We start from the raw sequence: 12,764 nt of genomic DNA, 5'->3' as shown, positions 1-12,764 counted from the left end.
CCACACGTGCAATATCATTTATTGAAATGAACAAGAGGTGAACACAGCGGCTCAGGAAAGAGTGAATGTCCTTGATAACAAGGCAATATTTGAATGAGGATGGCATCAGGACCACATACTTATTTGAGCTTAATGGGAATCAGTTGTACCCACCCCACTGGTTGGGGTCTTTAAGAGCACAAAGGAAGATGTTTCTGGTCGGTGACCGACAATCCTCTCAGTCTGGGAGATCTCTGAAGGAGATCCTCAGGGTTGCTGCCTCAAAACAAACATCTTCAGCTGCTTCATCACAGTCTTTCCTCACCATAAGATCAGAAATGGGGATGGTCACTGAAGATCACCCAATGATCAGAACAATGTGTCACACCTCAACTCCTGAACCAGTCTGTGCCCATGTGCAGTAAGACGCGGACAGCATTCAGGCTTGTGCTTTTAAAGTGTCGGTAGCATTCATGTAACAGCAAAGCCAGACCCTCTTCATTTCCACAATTAAATGAAGAGCTCATTCAGCATCTCAAGCACATTAGAAACAAATATGTGGAAGCATTCCACCCATCGAAACGACTGAACAAAGAGAATGGCAGCCCATTCCATCCTCCTGAAGTCAGACGTTGGTTGGAATAGTTAACTGTTTTAGAATGAAGATATTGTGGCCGTTGTCAGGATTGTGGATAACATGACGTTCAGTTCAGGATCACGCACTAAATGCACTCTATTAATGTGGGAGAGTTTATTCAAAGACTGACCCTCTGTATCTCTCAACCAACATGTGGTTTGGGGGGAGGGGTGGGTGGGATAAGGGGTACGTCTTCAGAGGCTCTTTACCTATTGAGAACCATGTAACCCGAGTAAAAAAAAACATGGAATTTATCACCATATCAGTGCCTGTTTAGAACATCATGATTTGGAGGTGCTGGTGTTGGACTGGGGTGTGCAAAGTTAAAAATCACACAACACCAGGTTATAGTCCAACAGGTTTAATTGGAAGCACACTAGCTTTTGGAGCGACGCTCCTTCATCAGGTGATAGTGGATTAGAATCAATCTAAACATCAGGTCATAGACAGAGAACACAGGGGGCTAACACCTTCGCCATATTGTCGAGCTATCACCATTGTTAACAGCTAACCCGAGAATGCAACTTTAAAAATAAAGGTTTTGTGATTTACATATGAAAGAACTGAAAATATCACTGTATTTTAACAGATGAAAGGCTTAACAGACAATTAATTTTTCAATGTATAATTTCAGTGACATCACACTGTAAATTTTTGCTATACATTCTGTGTTACGATCAAGCCCTCCACTATCACCTGATGAAGGAGTGTCGCTCCGAAAGCTAGTGTGCTTCCAATTAAACCTGCTGGACTATAACCTGGTGTTGTGTGATTTTTAACTTTGTTTGTTAAAAATTGTTAACTTTGGGTGGCACGGTGGCACAGTGGTTAGTACTACTGCCTTACAGCACCAGACGCCCGGGTTCAATTCCTGTCTCGGGCAACTGTCTGTGTGGAGTTTGCACATTCTTCCCGTGTCTACGTGAGTTTCCTCCGGGTGCTCCGGTTTTCTCCCACCGTCAAAAGATGTGCAGGTCAGGTGAGTTGACCATGCTAAATTGTCCGTAGTGTTCGGTGAAGCGGTAAATGGAGGGGTATGCGTCAGGATGGGTTGCTCTTCGGAGAGTTGGTGTGGACTTGTGTGGCCGAAGGGCCTGTTTCCACACTGTAAGGAATCTAATCTTATCATGAGTGACTGTGCATCCCCCTTAATGTTCAATGCAATCACCTCTTATTCTCTCACTGAGCTTTACTCATTGATCATGGTGCCATCATCACAGCGATTAGTCTGGTGAAACTTGAGAGAAAGTCTATCCACAGTACCCCAAATACTGCCTCAACAACAGTCTCAGGGATGATCGCAATAATCCGTTTCTCTCACTTAGACATCGCCGTTTCTTTCCTGTGCCACAAAAAGCCATTCCTTCTCGATGCACTACGAATGACATGGAACTTATAAGTTAATTACATCTGTACATCAGCATCAATAAAGCCAACACCAGAAATGCGTATGGAGATGTGCATCACTCTCGGGGAGAACTTCAATGAGATTGAATAACGTAAAATCGGAGATGATCGCCTCCTTGAATAGAAATCTGCTGGAGGAATACGGGAAACTGACAGAGGAGGGGAGCTATCTTTACTTATGTTCTTCTCACACAGGATGTATGCAGCCCTGGTCAGGGGAGCGTGTCATGCCGATCTTGAACTGAATGTTTCGTTCAGCTGTTCCACAGGATGATAAAGAGTAAAGCGCATTCCTGTGGGGTTGTCGTGTTAGAACACAGGATACATTCTCCTGCTTAATTTAAAACCAGCAACAGAGAAAAGATTTATCCACTGCAGTAATCTGTGATAAGTCTAGAGTCCAAAACTACTTAAACTAAAAATTAACAACTTTACTTTTACAGTATAACAGGGAATAATAGACGAACGACTATTTACAATTTTCTTCCTCTAACCTATATTTTTCCTCCCCCGCCCCCTCCCCCCCGCTATACTAGTCCGATTAGATTCCTAATGAAGATTTACAAAACAAAACTTCTTATCTCAAAACCAAGAAGCTTTCGATTCTTCTCCATATTCCTGTCTTTTTTTCTTCTTTGAGATTCCGCTTCACTAGTTACTAATCAAGAAAGGTACTGAGAGGAGAGCTATTTTTCAGGCAGTCATTGTATGCTGGTAACTTGGCAGTCCTCTTCTCATCCGTTTAATTTCCCGTGATCTTGTACCCCCAAACCATTGTACTGTGTCTTTGGCTTTTAAAATTCTCAATATACTAAATTCAAACTTGATTGGAGGTGAATATTTTGGGCTATAATTTAAACTGTTTGGCTGAATTTGTTTTTGTCTTGAGAAAATGACCTTACCAAGTTGTTCGACCAAATGTTACATTAAATCTATTTTTCAGAAGACTGGGTGCTGTCAGGTAGTTATTGCTGGTTTTTAATTCTCTTAAAGGTGCAGAACACAAACATTTTCATCACAGAAGTCACACTGAAACCTGACTAGGGAAGAATGACACATTGACTTCCCTTAAGGACTTGGGGCAAGCAGATAGGCTTTTATGGCAAATGAAAATAGTTGCTTTTAAATTCCACCAATTTCCCTCATGAGATAGCAACAGACTATTATTCTGTGGCTCTAGAGCATGAGTCAATGGCTTGAACACCATAAAACGTCGCCCTGTTTGTGCAGAGAAAAAGTTAAACATCCTCAAGAGCAAATATTTAGTGACAGACATGTGGTTAGAAGGAACTTGAAACTGTTGCATCCGGATTAAACAAAGGCACAAATCATGGTTTATTCAGACGTTGCACTGAGACTGAGAACGAGACTGGGATATCATGACGGTGGTATTGGACAGGATTGGTCAGTGGGGAGGAGATGGAGATGTAAATCTGTGAAGGACAAAATGGATTATGGAGTTTGACAACAGTTTGGTTTCTTCTCGCGTATCAGTGATTAACTGAGAAATAGTATTTTGATACTTATAATTTATAAGGAAAGGAGTTTTTATTTCTAACTGAAGACATTGTGTTGCACTTGCCAAATTTTATATATTATGAGCAGAATTTCGGTTCAACCCAGTTTAGTAGACAAATATAATGACTTACCAGGAACACCAACTACAGCGAGGATGGGATAGTAACCACCTTGAATAATCCAAAGAATATTCAGGAGCCATGATGCTAATGATCTCCAAGGCCGAGAAAGATAGTAAAGACCCACGAATAAACTCCTGTCTGTTGTCGTAATTTTCCAGTCTAATATTCTCAGATTCTGATACATTGTTGAACCATTCCAGTCTAATGATCTCAGATTTTGAGACACTGTTGCACCGTTCCAGTTTACTGATCTTAGATTCTGATCCATTGTTGGAACATTCCAATCCAAGGTCCTCAGATTCTGAACCATTATTGTAACGTTCCAGTCTAATGTTGTCAGATTCTGATCTCTCCTCCCCCACTCTCTCGAGCTGCTGGTCCCGGTAAGTGCTGTCAGTGATGCTCCTACTCATACTATGGGATAACACATTGAAAATAGACCATTTATTCAACCATGGAAAATCTCCACTGGGATAATTAGGATCCACGGAGATTGACATTAATGACCGTCTCTGAACAAATAGCTCCAGTTAACCCCTTTCAATTTAATATTGGTTTTATTAAAATTCAAAATAACGTTGAAAATTTACATATTTGGCATGGGATATGTGTAGTGTGACTGAGGGAAGGAATATTGGAGAATGTGGATTGAATGCGTGTAATCATTCAATCTGCTTTGGATATGGGAGTAATGTCAAAGGATTGTCAGGATATAAACAGGTTTCTCCGTTTACAAATGGAAACATACAATCTGTACCTACTGGTCAGTGATTATAATGGCAGTAAAATATGGAGAGAACTTTTCTCGTCCATAAACTGACAGGAAAATATGCCTCCGACAACAAGAGTGATAACGGACAAAAGGCACGGATATGGTAACAGAAAATATGACATGACACACAATTCAGATGGTTCTTCGAGGATCAATGCGGGGAGATGAGGGTTATGCTGTTAATGTTATCGATCTCAATCAACTGTGATTAAGTACCATTCACTGGATTTCAATTGCAGTGTGATTATGGTATTGGGGACATGGCTTCTGAGATTGGAGGGAGGGAACATGATATTTCCCAGTCATCAGTATTGAAATGTTACTCTTTATAAATCATTTGAAGATCAAATTCCAGGATATAACTCCAATGAGAATGAGGAGAACCAATATTAACCATACAACTAGAAGACATTGGAGCAGACATTTGGCCATTAGGCCCATTGAGCCTGCTCTGCCATTCAATGATGACTGTTAAACTTGTCAACCCTATTCTCCCGCTTTCTAGCTGTAACCCTTGATCCCCTTTACAATCAAGAACCTATCTGTCTCACTCTTAAATATACTCACTGACCTGGATTCAACAGCCCTCTGTGGCAGTGAATTCCATAGATTCACCGCTCTCTAGTTGACGAGGTTTCTCCTTATCTCTGTTTGAAAAGGTCTTCTATTCACTCTGTCCCCTCGGGTACTAGTCTCTCCTACCATTGGATATATCTTCCCAAACTCCACTCTGTCCAAGCACATTTAGTATTCTGTAAGATTCAATTAGACCTCTTAACACCTTTCTGAACTCTATCAAATACAGACCCAGAGCCCTCAAATATTCTTCATATGTTCAGCTTTTCATTCCTGGCACCATTCTCATGAATCTCATCTGAAAACGCTCCAGGACCAGTACATCCTTCCTGAGATATGGGACCCAAAACTGCGCACAATAATCCAAATGTAGCATGACCAAAGCCTTGTACAGCCTAAGAAGTACATCCCTGCTTTTATATCCAAGCCGTCTTGAAATAAATGCCATCATTGTATTGGCCTACCTAACTACTGATACCCTGCAAGTTTGCTTTTCAAGACTCCTGGACAAGAACTCTCTAGTCTTTTTGCACTTCAGATTTCTGAATTTGCTTGCTATTTAGCAAATAGTCCATGCCTCTATTCGTCCTGGAAAAATGCTTTCCCACAATTTGCCACCTTGTACTCCATCTTCCAATTCTTTGCTCACTCTCCAAACCTATGAAAATCCTTCAGCAGGTGAAAGTGAGGACCGCAGATGCTGGAGATCAGAGTCAAAAAGTGTGGTCATAGAAAAGCACAGCCTGTCAGGCAGCATCCGAGGACCAGGCATTTCAGGCATAAAGCCTTCATCAGGAATGTGGGGTGGTTGGAAGGGCAGACAGATAAATGGGAGGGGCTGGGTCTGGGAGGAAGGTAGCTTGAAAGGCGACAGCTAGATACAGTGGGTGGTGATAGTGATAGATTAGAGTGGAAGGTGAAGTGGTTAGATAGGAAAGAAGATGGACAGGTAGGACAGTTCAAAAGGGAGGTACTGAGTTGTAGGGTTTGATCTGGGATAAGGTGGAGGGACGGGAGATGAGGAAACTGGTGAAATTGTCCTTGATACCGTGTGTTTGGAGGTTCCCAATGCAGAAGATGATGCCGTCTGCCTTCAGACGTCAGGTGGCTAGAATTTGGCAGTGGAGGAGGCCAAGAATGTGCAAGGCCTTAGCGGAGTGGGAGGGGGAGTTGAAGTATTCAAACACAGGGAAGTGGGGTTGTTGGGTTTGGGTTTCCAAGAGTATTCCCTGAACCGTTCTGTAAGTTGACGTCCTGTCTCGCCATTGTCGTGGAGACCAGGAGCAATGGACAGACTAGATGAGGTGTTTGGTTGCATAGGATGTTCTCTGCCTGATGTTGAAGGATCCTTTGGTGCCTTGGGTGGAGCTGAGGAGGGAGGTGTTGGCACAGTTTCCTACCTCTTGCAATGGCAAGGGAAGGTGCCTGGAGTGGAAAGTGGCGTAGTGGGGCTGCGTGGACCTAACGACGGAGTTGGTGAGGGAATGGTCTCAGCAGTTTGACGATCGGGGTGGGGAGGATGTATATCTCTGGTGGTGGGGTCTGACGGTTGGTGGCAGAAATGGCGGAGGATGATGCGTTGTATCCTGTGGTTGGTGGGATGGAAGGCGAGCACCAGAGAGGTTCTAACTTATTGTAGTTGGAAGGGTGGAGTTCAAGGGCGGAGGTGTGGGAAGTTGAGGAGATGCGCAAGAGCACCCTCCTGCAGCTGAACTACCTCTTCAATGCTACCTGTCCCTCTATCTATCTTTGCACTGTTTCAAAGTTTAGCCAAAGTACCCTCAATTCCTTCATATAAATAATGAATGCACAAAGTGAAAAGTTGTGATCCCAACACTGAGTTTTGTGGAACACCACTTGTCACTGGCTGCCATCCTGAGAAGAGCCCTTTTATCCCCACTGCCTGCTTTCTGTCAGACAGCCAAACGTCTATCCATGCTAGCACCTTGCCTCTCACACCATGGGCCCATATCTTTCTCAATAGCCCATGCATGGCACATTTTCAAAGGATTCTTGAGGAGCAGATGGATAACATCTATCGGTTCTCCTTGGTCTAATCTGCTCATTACTCCCTCAAAGTATTCTAGCAGGTTTGTCAGGCATGACCTCCCCTTGATGAAACCATGCTGACTCTGGCATATTTTACCAAAGACCTCCAACTATTCAGAGATCCCATTCTTCACGATGGCTTCCATAATGTTGCCCACAACCAAGGTTAGGCTAATCAGTCGGCAATTTTCAATTTTCTTTTAACTCCCTTATTAAATGGGGTGTCATGTTCGCAATTATGCAGCCGCTTGGCCCTTTGCTGATTTTAGTCATTCCTGAAAGATTACCACTTACGCTTGCACTAACTCTTCAGCTATCTCCCTTACAAGGCTGGGATGTAGTCCATCTGGTCCAGGTGAGTTATCCACATTCAGGCCATTCCGTTTTCTAACATGTTCTGCAGAACTGCCCTCTCACTCTCTTCAGTTCTTGGGAAAATACTCGTGTCTTTCACCATTAAGACTGATGCAAAGTTTCTCATTTATTTCTTTGTTTCCCACTACTGTCTCTCCAGCATCATTTTCAAGTGGTCCATATTCACTTTTACTTCTCTTTTGCACTTTATATATCTAACGAATCTCTTACAGTTTCCTTTATAATACTGGTTAGCTTACCCCCATATTTAATCTTCTCCCTCCTTATTTATTTTTTCTTGCCTTCTGTTGGCCCCAATTCTCCAGTTCCACTCTGCCCTTCACAGCATTATATGCTTGCTCTTTTGCTTATGTGCAATCCCCGACTTCCCTTGTCCGCCCTGGTTGCCTCATCTTCACTGTACCATGCCTCTATTACTCTACATGAATCTCTGCAGTGTCTCCTGAATTAATGTTGGAAACTCCTGCCATTGCTGTTCCCCTGTCGTACCTGCTCGACCCCTGGTCCGGTCAATTCTACCCAGCTTCTCCCTTATGCCTCTCCAGTTGCCTTTATTCAGCTGAAATACTGTTAACGCTGATTCTGTCTTCTCTCTGAAATTGCAAAATAAATTCAACCATGTTCTGATCACTGCTTCTGAAGTTTTCCTTCACCTTAAGTTGGGGAGAAAGTGAGGACTGGAGATGCTGGAGATCAGAGATGAAAATGTGTTGCTGGAAAAGCACAGCAGGTCAGGCAGCATCAAAGGAACAGGAGAATCGACATTTCGGGCATCAGCCCTTCTTCATGAATCCTCCTTCTTCCTGAAGAAGGGCTGATGCCTGAAACGTCGATTCTCCTGTTCCTTGGATGCTGCCTGACCTGCTGCGCTTTTCCAGCAACGCATTTTCAGCTCTTCACCTTAAGTTCCCTTACCTAGCCTGCGTCATTAAATCTAGTGCCATCTGTTCTCGAGTGGGCTCCACCAAATGATGCTGCAAAGAGCCATCCCGTCGACATTCCTCAAATTCCTTTTCTTGCGATTCACGACCAACCTGGTTTCCCATTCCACTGGCATATTGAAATCCCCCATGATCACTTTAACTTTGCTTTTCCTACAGATCTATCTATCTCCTGGTGTATCCTGTGGCCCAGCTCCTGAATACTCCTTGGAGGCCTGTGAAAGTCTCCAACTATAGTTGTCTTACCTTTGTAATTCCTCAATACGACCCACGCAGATTCTACACCAACTGACTTTAGTTCCTTTCTTACTATTGATTTACTTTCATTTCTTATTAATAATGTAAACCCACTCCCTCTGCAACCCATCTTTTCGATAAGATATATGTCCTTGAATATCCTGATCCCCTTGCAACCACTTCTCTGTGATGCCCATCACGTCATAACTACCAATTTCAATCTATGCCACAATCTCATTTACCCTATTCCTTATACTGCATCTATTCAGATATGACCTTTCAATCTTATATTAACGGTCCCTCTTCTCATTGTCTTTTGTTTGTCCAGTGTGCTTGAAGTCTGATTGCTTACACTTTCCATACACTCTGTCCTATTTGCATCTGTGCTGGAGATTTTAATAACCTTTCCTGAGCTCTGTACTCTTACCTCCTCTTTTCTAATTAAACCCTATAACGGAACCCCTACCCTGCCAATACATCCTCCCAATCAGTTTAGAGCTCTGTCTACAGCCTTAGTTAGGATTCACTTGGACTCTGGTCCCAGCACGGTTCAGATGAAGACTGTCTCATCGGAACAGGTCCTTTCTTCCTCAGTAATAAAATGTGTTTATACAACACAAAATAGAGGGACAAAAAACAAGCTTTTCTGTACATACCAAACATGAAAACTACAAAGGCAAATTTGTTAAAATACACTTACGATGTGGAGCTGTATGAATTGAAATGTGAATTACAAAACTACAGACGAGGTGTTCAAGCTTTATCGGTCATTATTTGACCCACAGCTGAGATGCTGATTTCGCCCCTGTCAGTGATCCTAACCACTGAGATTCTCCAGCCCTGTCTCTCACAGAGTGTCTAGAGGGACTACAAGTTCCTGTTGGCCCAGAATATCTAAATTCATTCACCTTCTCCCTGGAACCAATCTATTCTTCTTTTGGATCCTGTTCAGCCGTCAGCAACCTGGCTCTGTGATATTATTGTCGATAAATGATCCAGGATGACAGTATAGTGTTCACAGGATACGGCACCAGACAAAGGGCTTGAAGTCTGTGGGACCTTCTAAATAAAATTTCTGTGTATTTCTCCTCATGCTGTCTACTGATCTAACTTCACACTCGTCAAACACCCCTTGCCCTCACTCACTCTGTCGCTCCGTTTTCTCTCCATTCCTTTTATCTCTCTTCACTTCCTTTTTCTCTGTTAATTTTTTTCTCTCTCACGCACACACACTCTGTTCTCTCTGTTTTCGAATTATGATGTTGGAGAACTCGTCGGTGTAAAATGGGCTAAATTGCCTCCTCCAGTGCTCTATTAATTCTGAAGCCTTCTGATCCACAATAAAGATATCAGATATAAGCTGGTTCTGCGAAGGACACAGTGCAGAATCATCCTTTGTCTCTTCCTGTTGTCTGATATGCAGCGGCCTTGAAATATCTGTTCAAACAAAATAGATTGAAATTCGAGCAGTCGGGAAGATGTTCACCAGATGATTTTGCTGTCAGGATTTAACAAGCAGTTCTCACATACAAAATGTGGATTTGCCAGATAGCAGCTCCTCCCAATTGACACATCCTAGCTCTGTCTGATACTGATGTAATTTGCCTTCCGACAATTCAGTAGCTTCACACAAAGTCCAGATTAATCCGTGTTCATACCTAGCTTAAATCTGAAGAGTCTGTGATCACTATTTCTAAAATTATGTCCGATTGAAAGGTCAGTCACTTGGCCAGGCTCATTAGCCAATACTAGATCCAGTATGGCTCTTCCTCTCGTTGGTCTATCCACATACTGTTGCAGTTAATAAATTCTGCCCCATCTAAGCCTCTTGCTCCAAGGGACTCCCCGTCATTATAGGGGATGTTAACGTCACTCACTATGACCACGCTGTTTTTAACACACCTTTACTTAATTGACGTACATATCTGTTCCTCAATCCCTCCGTGGCTGTTGGAAGGATTACAATAACGCAGTGCTTGCATTAAACTTATTTTTACCTTTACCGATATTGCTGCAGTGGATGGTCCCTCCTGTATGCCCTCTTCAAGTGCAGATGGAGCATTCTCCCTGATTTATAAAACAACTCGTCCACCTCTTTTACCTTCCTCTCAATCTCGCCGAAAACATGAAAATCTTGAACATTGAACGGCCAGTCCTTTCCCTCTCTCAACCAAGTCTCTGCAAAGCCGCAGCATCATAGTCCCATGAACGAAGTAAGGCTCTCAGTTCATCGGCCTTACCCATAATAATTCTTGCATTGAAATAAATACACTTCAGCCCAACTCCATCAGATCCTGACATGATATTTGCTTTGAGTTTCCCTGATGTAAATTCTCCACGTTTCTTCTCTGGTAACTGGAGATTACAAAAGACTGTCAGTAAAGCATAAAATATTGTAAACAGGCAATTTCAGTTTCCTCCCTTGTCCCTTCAACCTGTAGATTGCATCATACACTGTCCAATTCCAATAAATTGCTCGATAATTATTTTGCTTCAAACAACCGTCTCCAGCCTGTCACTGCACTTTCTTCAACTCTCTCTGGACCCATTAAATTGACTGCTTTCTGATCCCTCTCTCAACCAAATCTCTGTAATATTAAATCGTAGTTAAATATACTCATTCAAGCTCCAAGCTCCAAGCTCATCTGTCTTGCCTGTCATACTGATCACATTAAAATCAGCACACTTCAGACTGCCAGTCCCATTGTGTTCACTCCCCCCTGCCAGTTTGTTGTTGGTCTCAACTGTACTGGGATTAGTCTCCAACTACACTTCAGTCACTGTACTTGTGGACATACTGCTCTGGTTCCCCACCGCACCTTCCCCACCGCCACACTATTTCAAACCCATCTGAGTGACATTAGCAAAAAAGCCTGCCAGGCGATTGCTGACGGTTCACGTCCATCCCGTCTTTATCGTGTATTTCATACTGACCCAGGAATCCCAACGACCCACATATCGGAGATTGCTGCCAGTTCAGATGCATCCCGTCCTTCTTGTTGATATCCTACCGACCCAGGAATCCCAATGATCCACATATTGGAAGTGCTGCCTACCCTACCAGCTCTTTTGCCATGTTTTTAACTTTACTACCTTCCTATTCCTAACCTCACTGGCACGTGGCGTAATCTAGTCTCTCCAACACTTAAATATCCTTTCAGCACATCTCCGCCAAGACCTTTAACATGGATAGACTTGTCAATAAAACCTTAAGTGTGACCTCATTAACCGGGAAAATTGGAGCCCAATGAATCAGTCGCAATGACCATAGGATCTGATATCTATCACGTCTGCCAAACCTGTGTGACAAGGTATACATACGGGGCAACTATATGTAGATTGATGAGGATAAACAGAAGTTAGTCCCAAGACCAGAAAATGTCAGAATAGATGTGTGCAATTCAGCCTGTTTACTCTGCTTTGTTGATCAATTGGATTTTAGCTATTCTGTTCCTTTTAATGGCAGGGTCTTTACCCCATATCTCTAACCGCTCAGGAAGTGCCCAGTGTCTTTGTGCGCTCCCTGCGTAGGGAGCATCCAGTACCAGGCGATGGGGTGTGGGGAATCTCGGGGTGGCTCGATGAAAGGCTGCATACATTGTCGGATGGACTCAGGGATTGACAGAGGCGGAGTAGGTAATCAGGGACATGAACTCACAGAAGTAGCTGGGCAAGATTCCCAAGCACTCGGGAAGCCCGAGCACCAGAGTCACTTTTACAATAAACCCGTCACATTTACAGCAATTCTCCATCAAACACAAGCAAATATACTGTAGATGGCAGAAACCTGAAACAAACACAGAAACATACCGTGGAGAGAGAAAAGAGTTAATTCTCCCGATGCAGACACGGGGAGATCGTAAAAACGCCACAAAGACAAGGTCCAAAGATTAGAATTGAACCCGAGTCCCTGGCAGTGTGAGACAGCAGTGTTGTGTTACCACGCTACCCAATGATGGACAATAGGATTAGTATAGTTACATTAGTATATTTTTGAAAGTCAGTTCACTCACTCAGCCTGTCTAAGATTGGGAAACCTTTATACAGTAGCAGAGGACAATTTCAGAAGCAATAAAGTGGTGAACACGACACATATAAACTAGCTTTAGAAAAGGAGATTGCGGGAGTTTTGTTCCGTTGAATAAAAGGGG

Source organism: Chiloscyllium punctatum, chromosome 29 (genome assembly GCF_047496795.1).
Source record: "Chiloscyllium punctatum isolate Juve2018m chromosome 29, sChiPun1.3, whole genome shotgun sequence".
Lineage (NCBI taxonomy): Eukaryota > Metazoa > Chordata > Chondrichthyes > Orectolobiformes > Hemiscylliidae > Chiloscyllium > Chiloscyllium punctatum.
The sequence above is the reverse complement of the archived record's forward strand: the minus strand, read 5'-3'. Positions refer to the sequence as shown.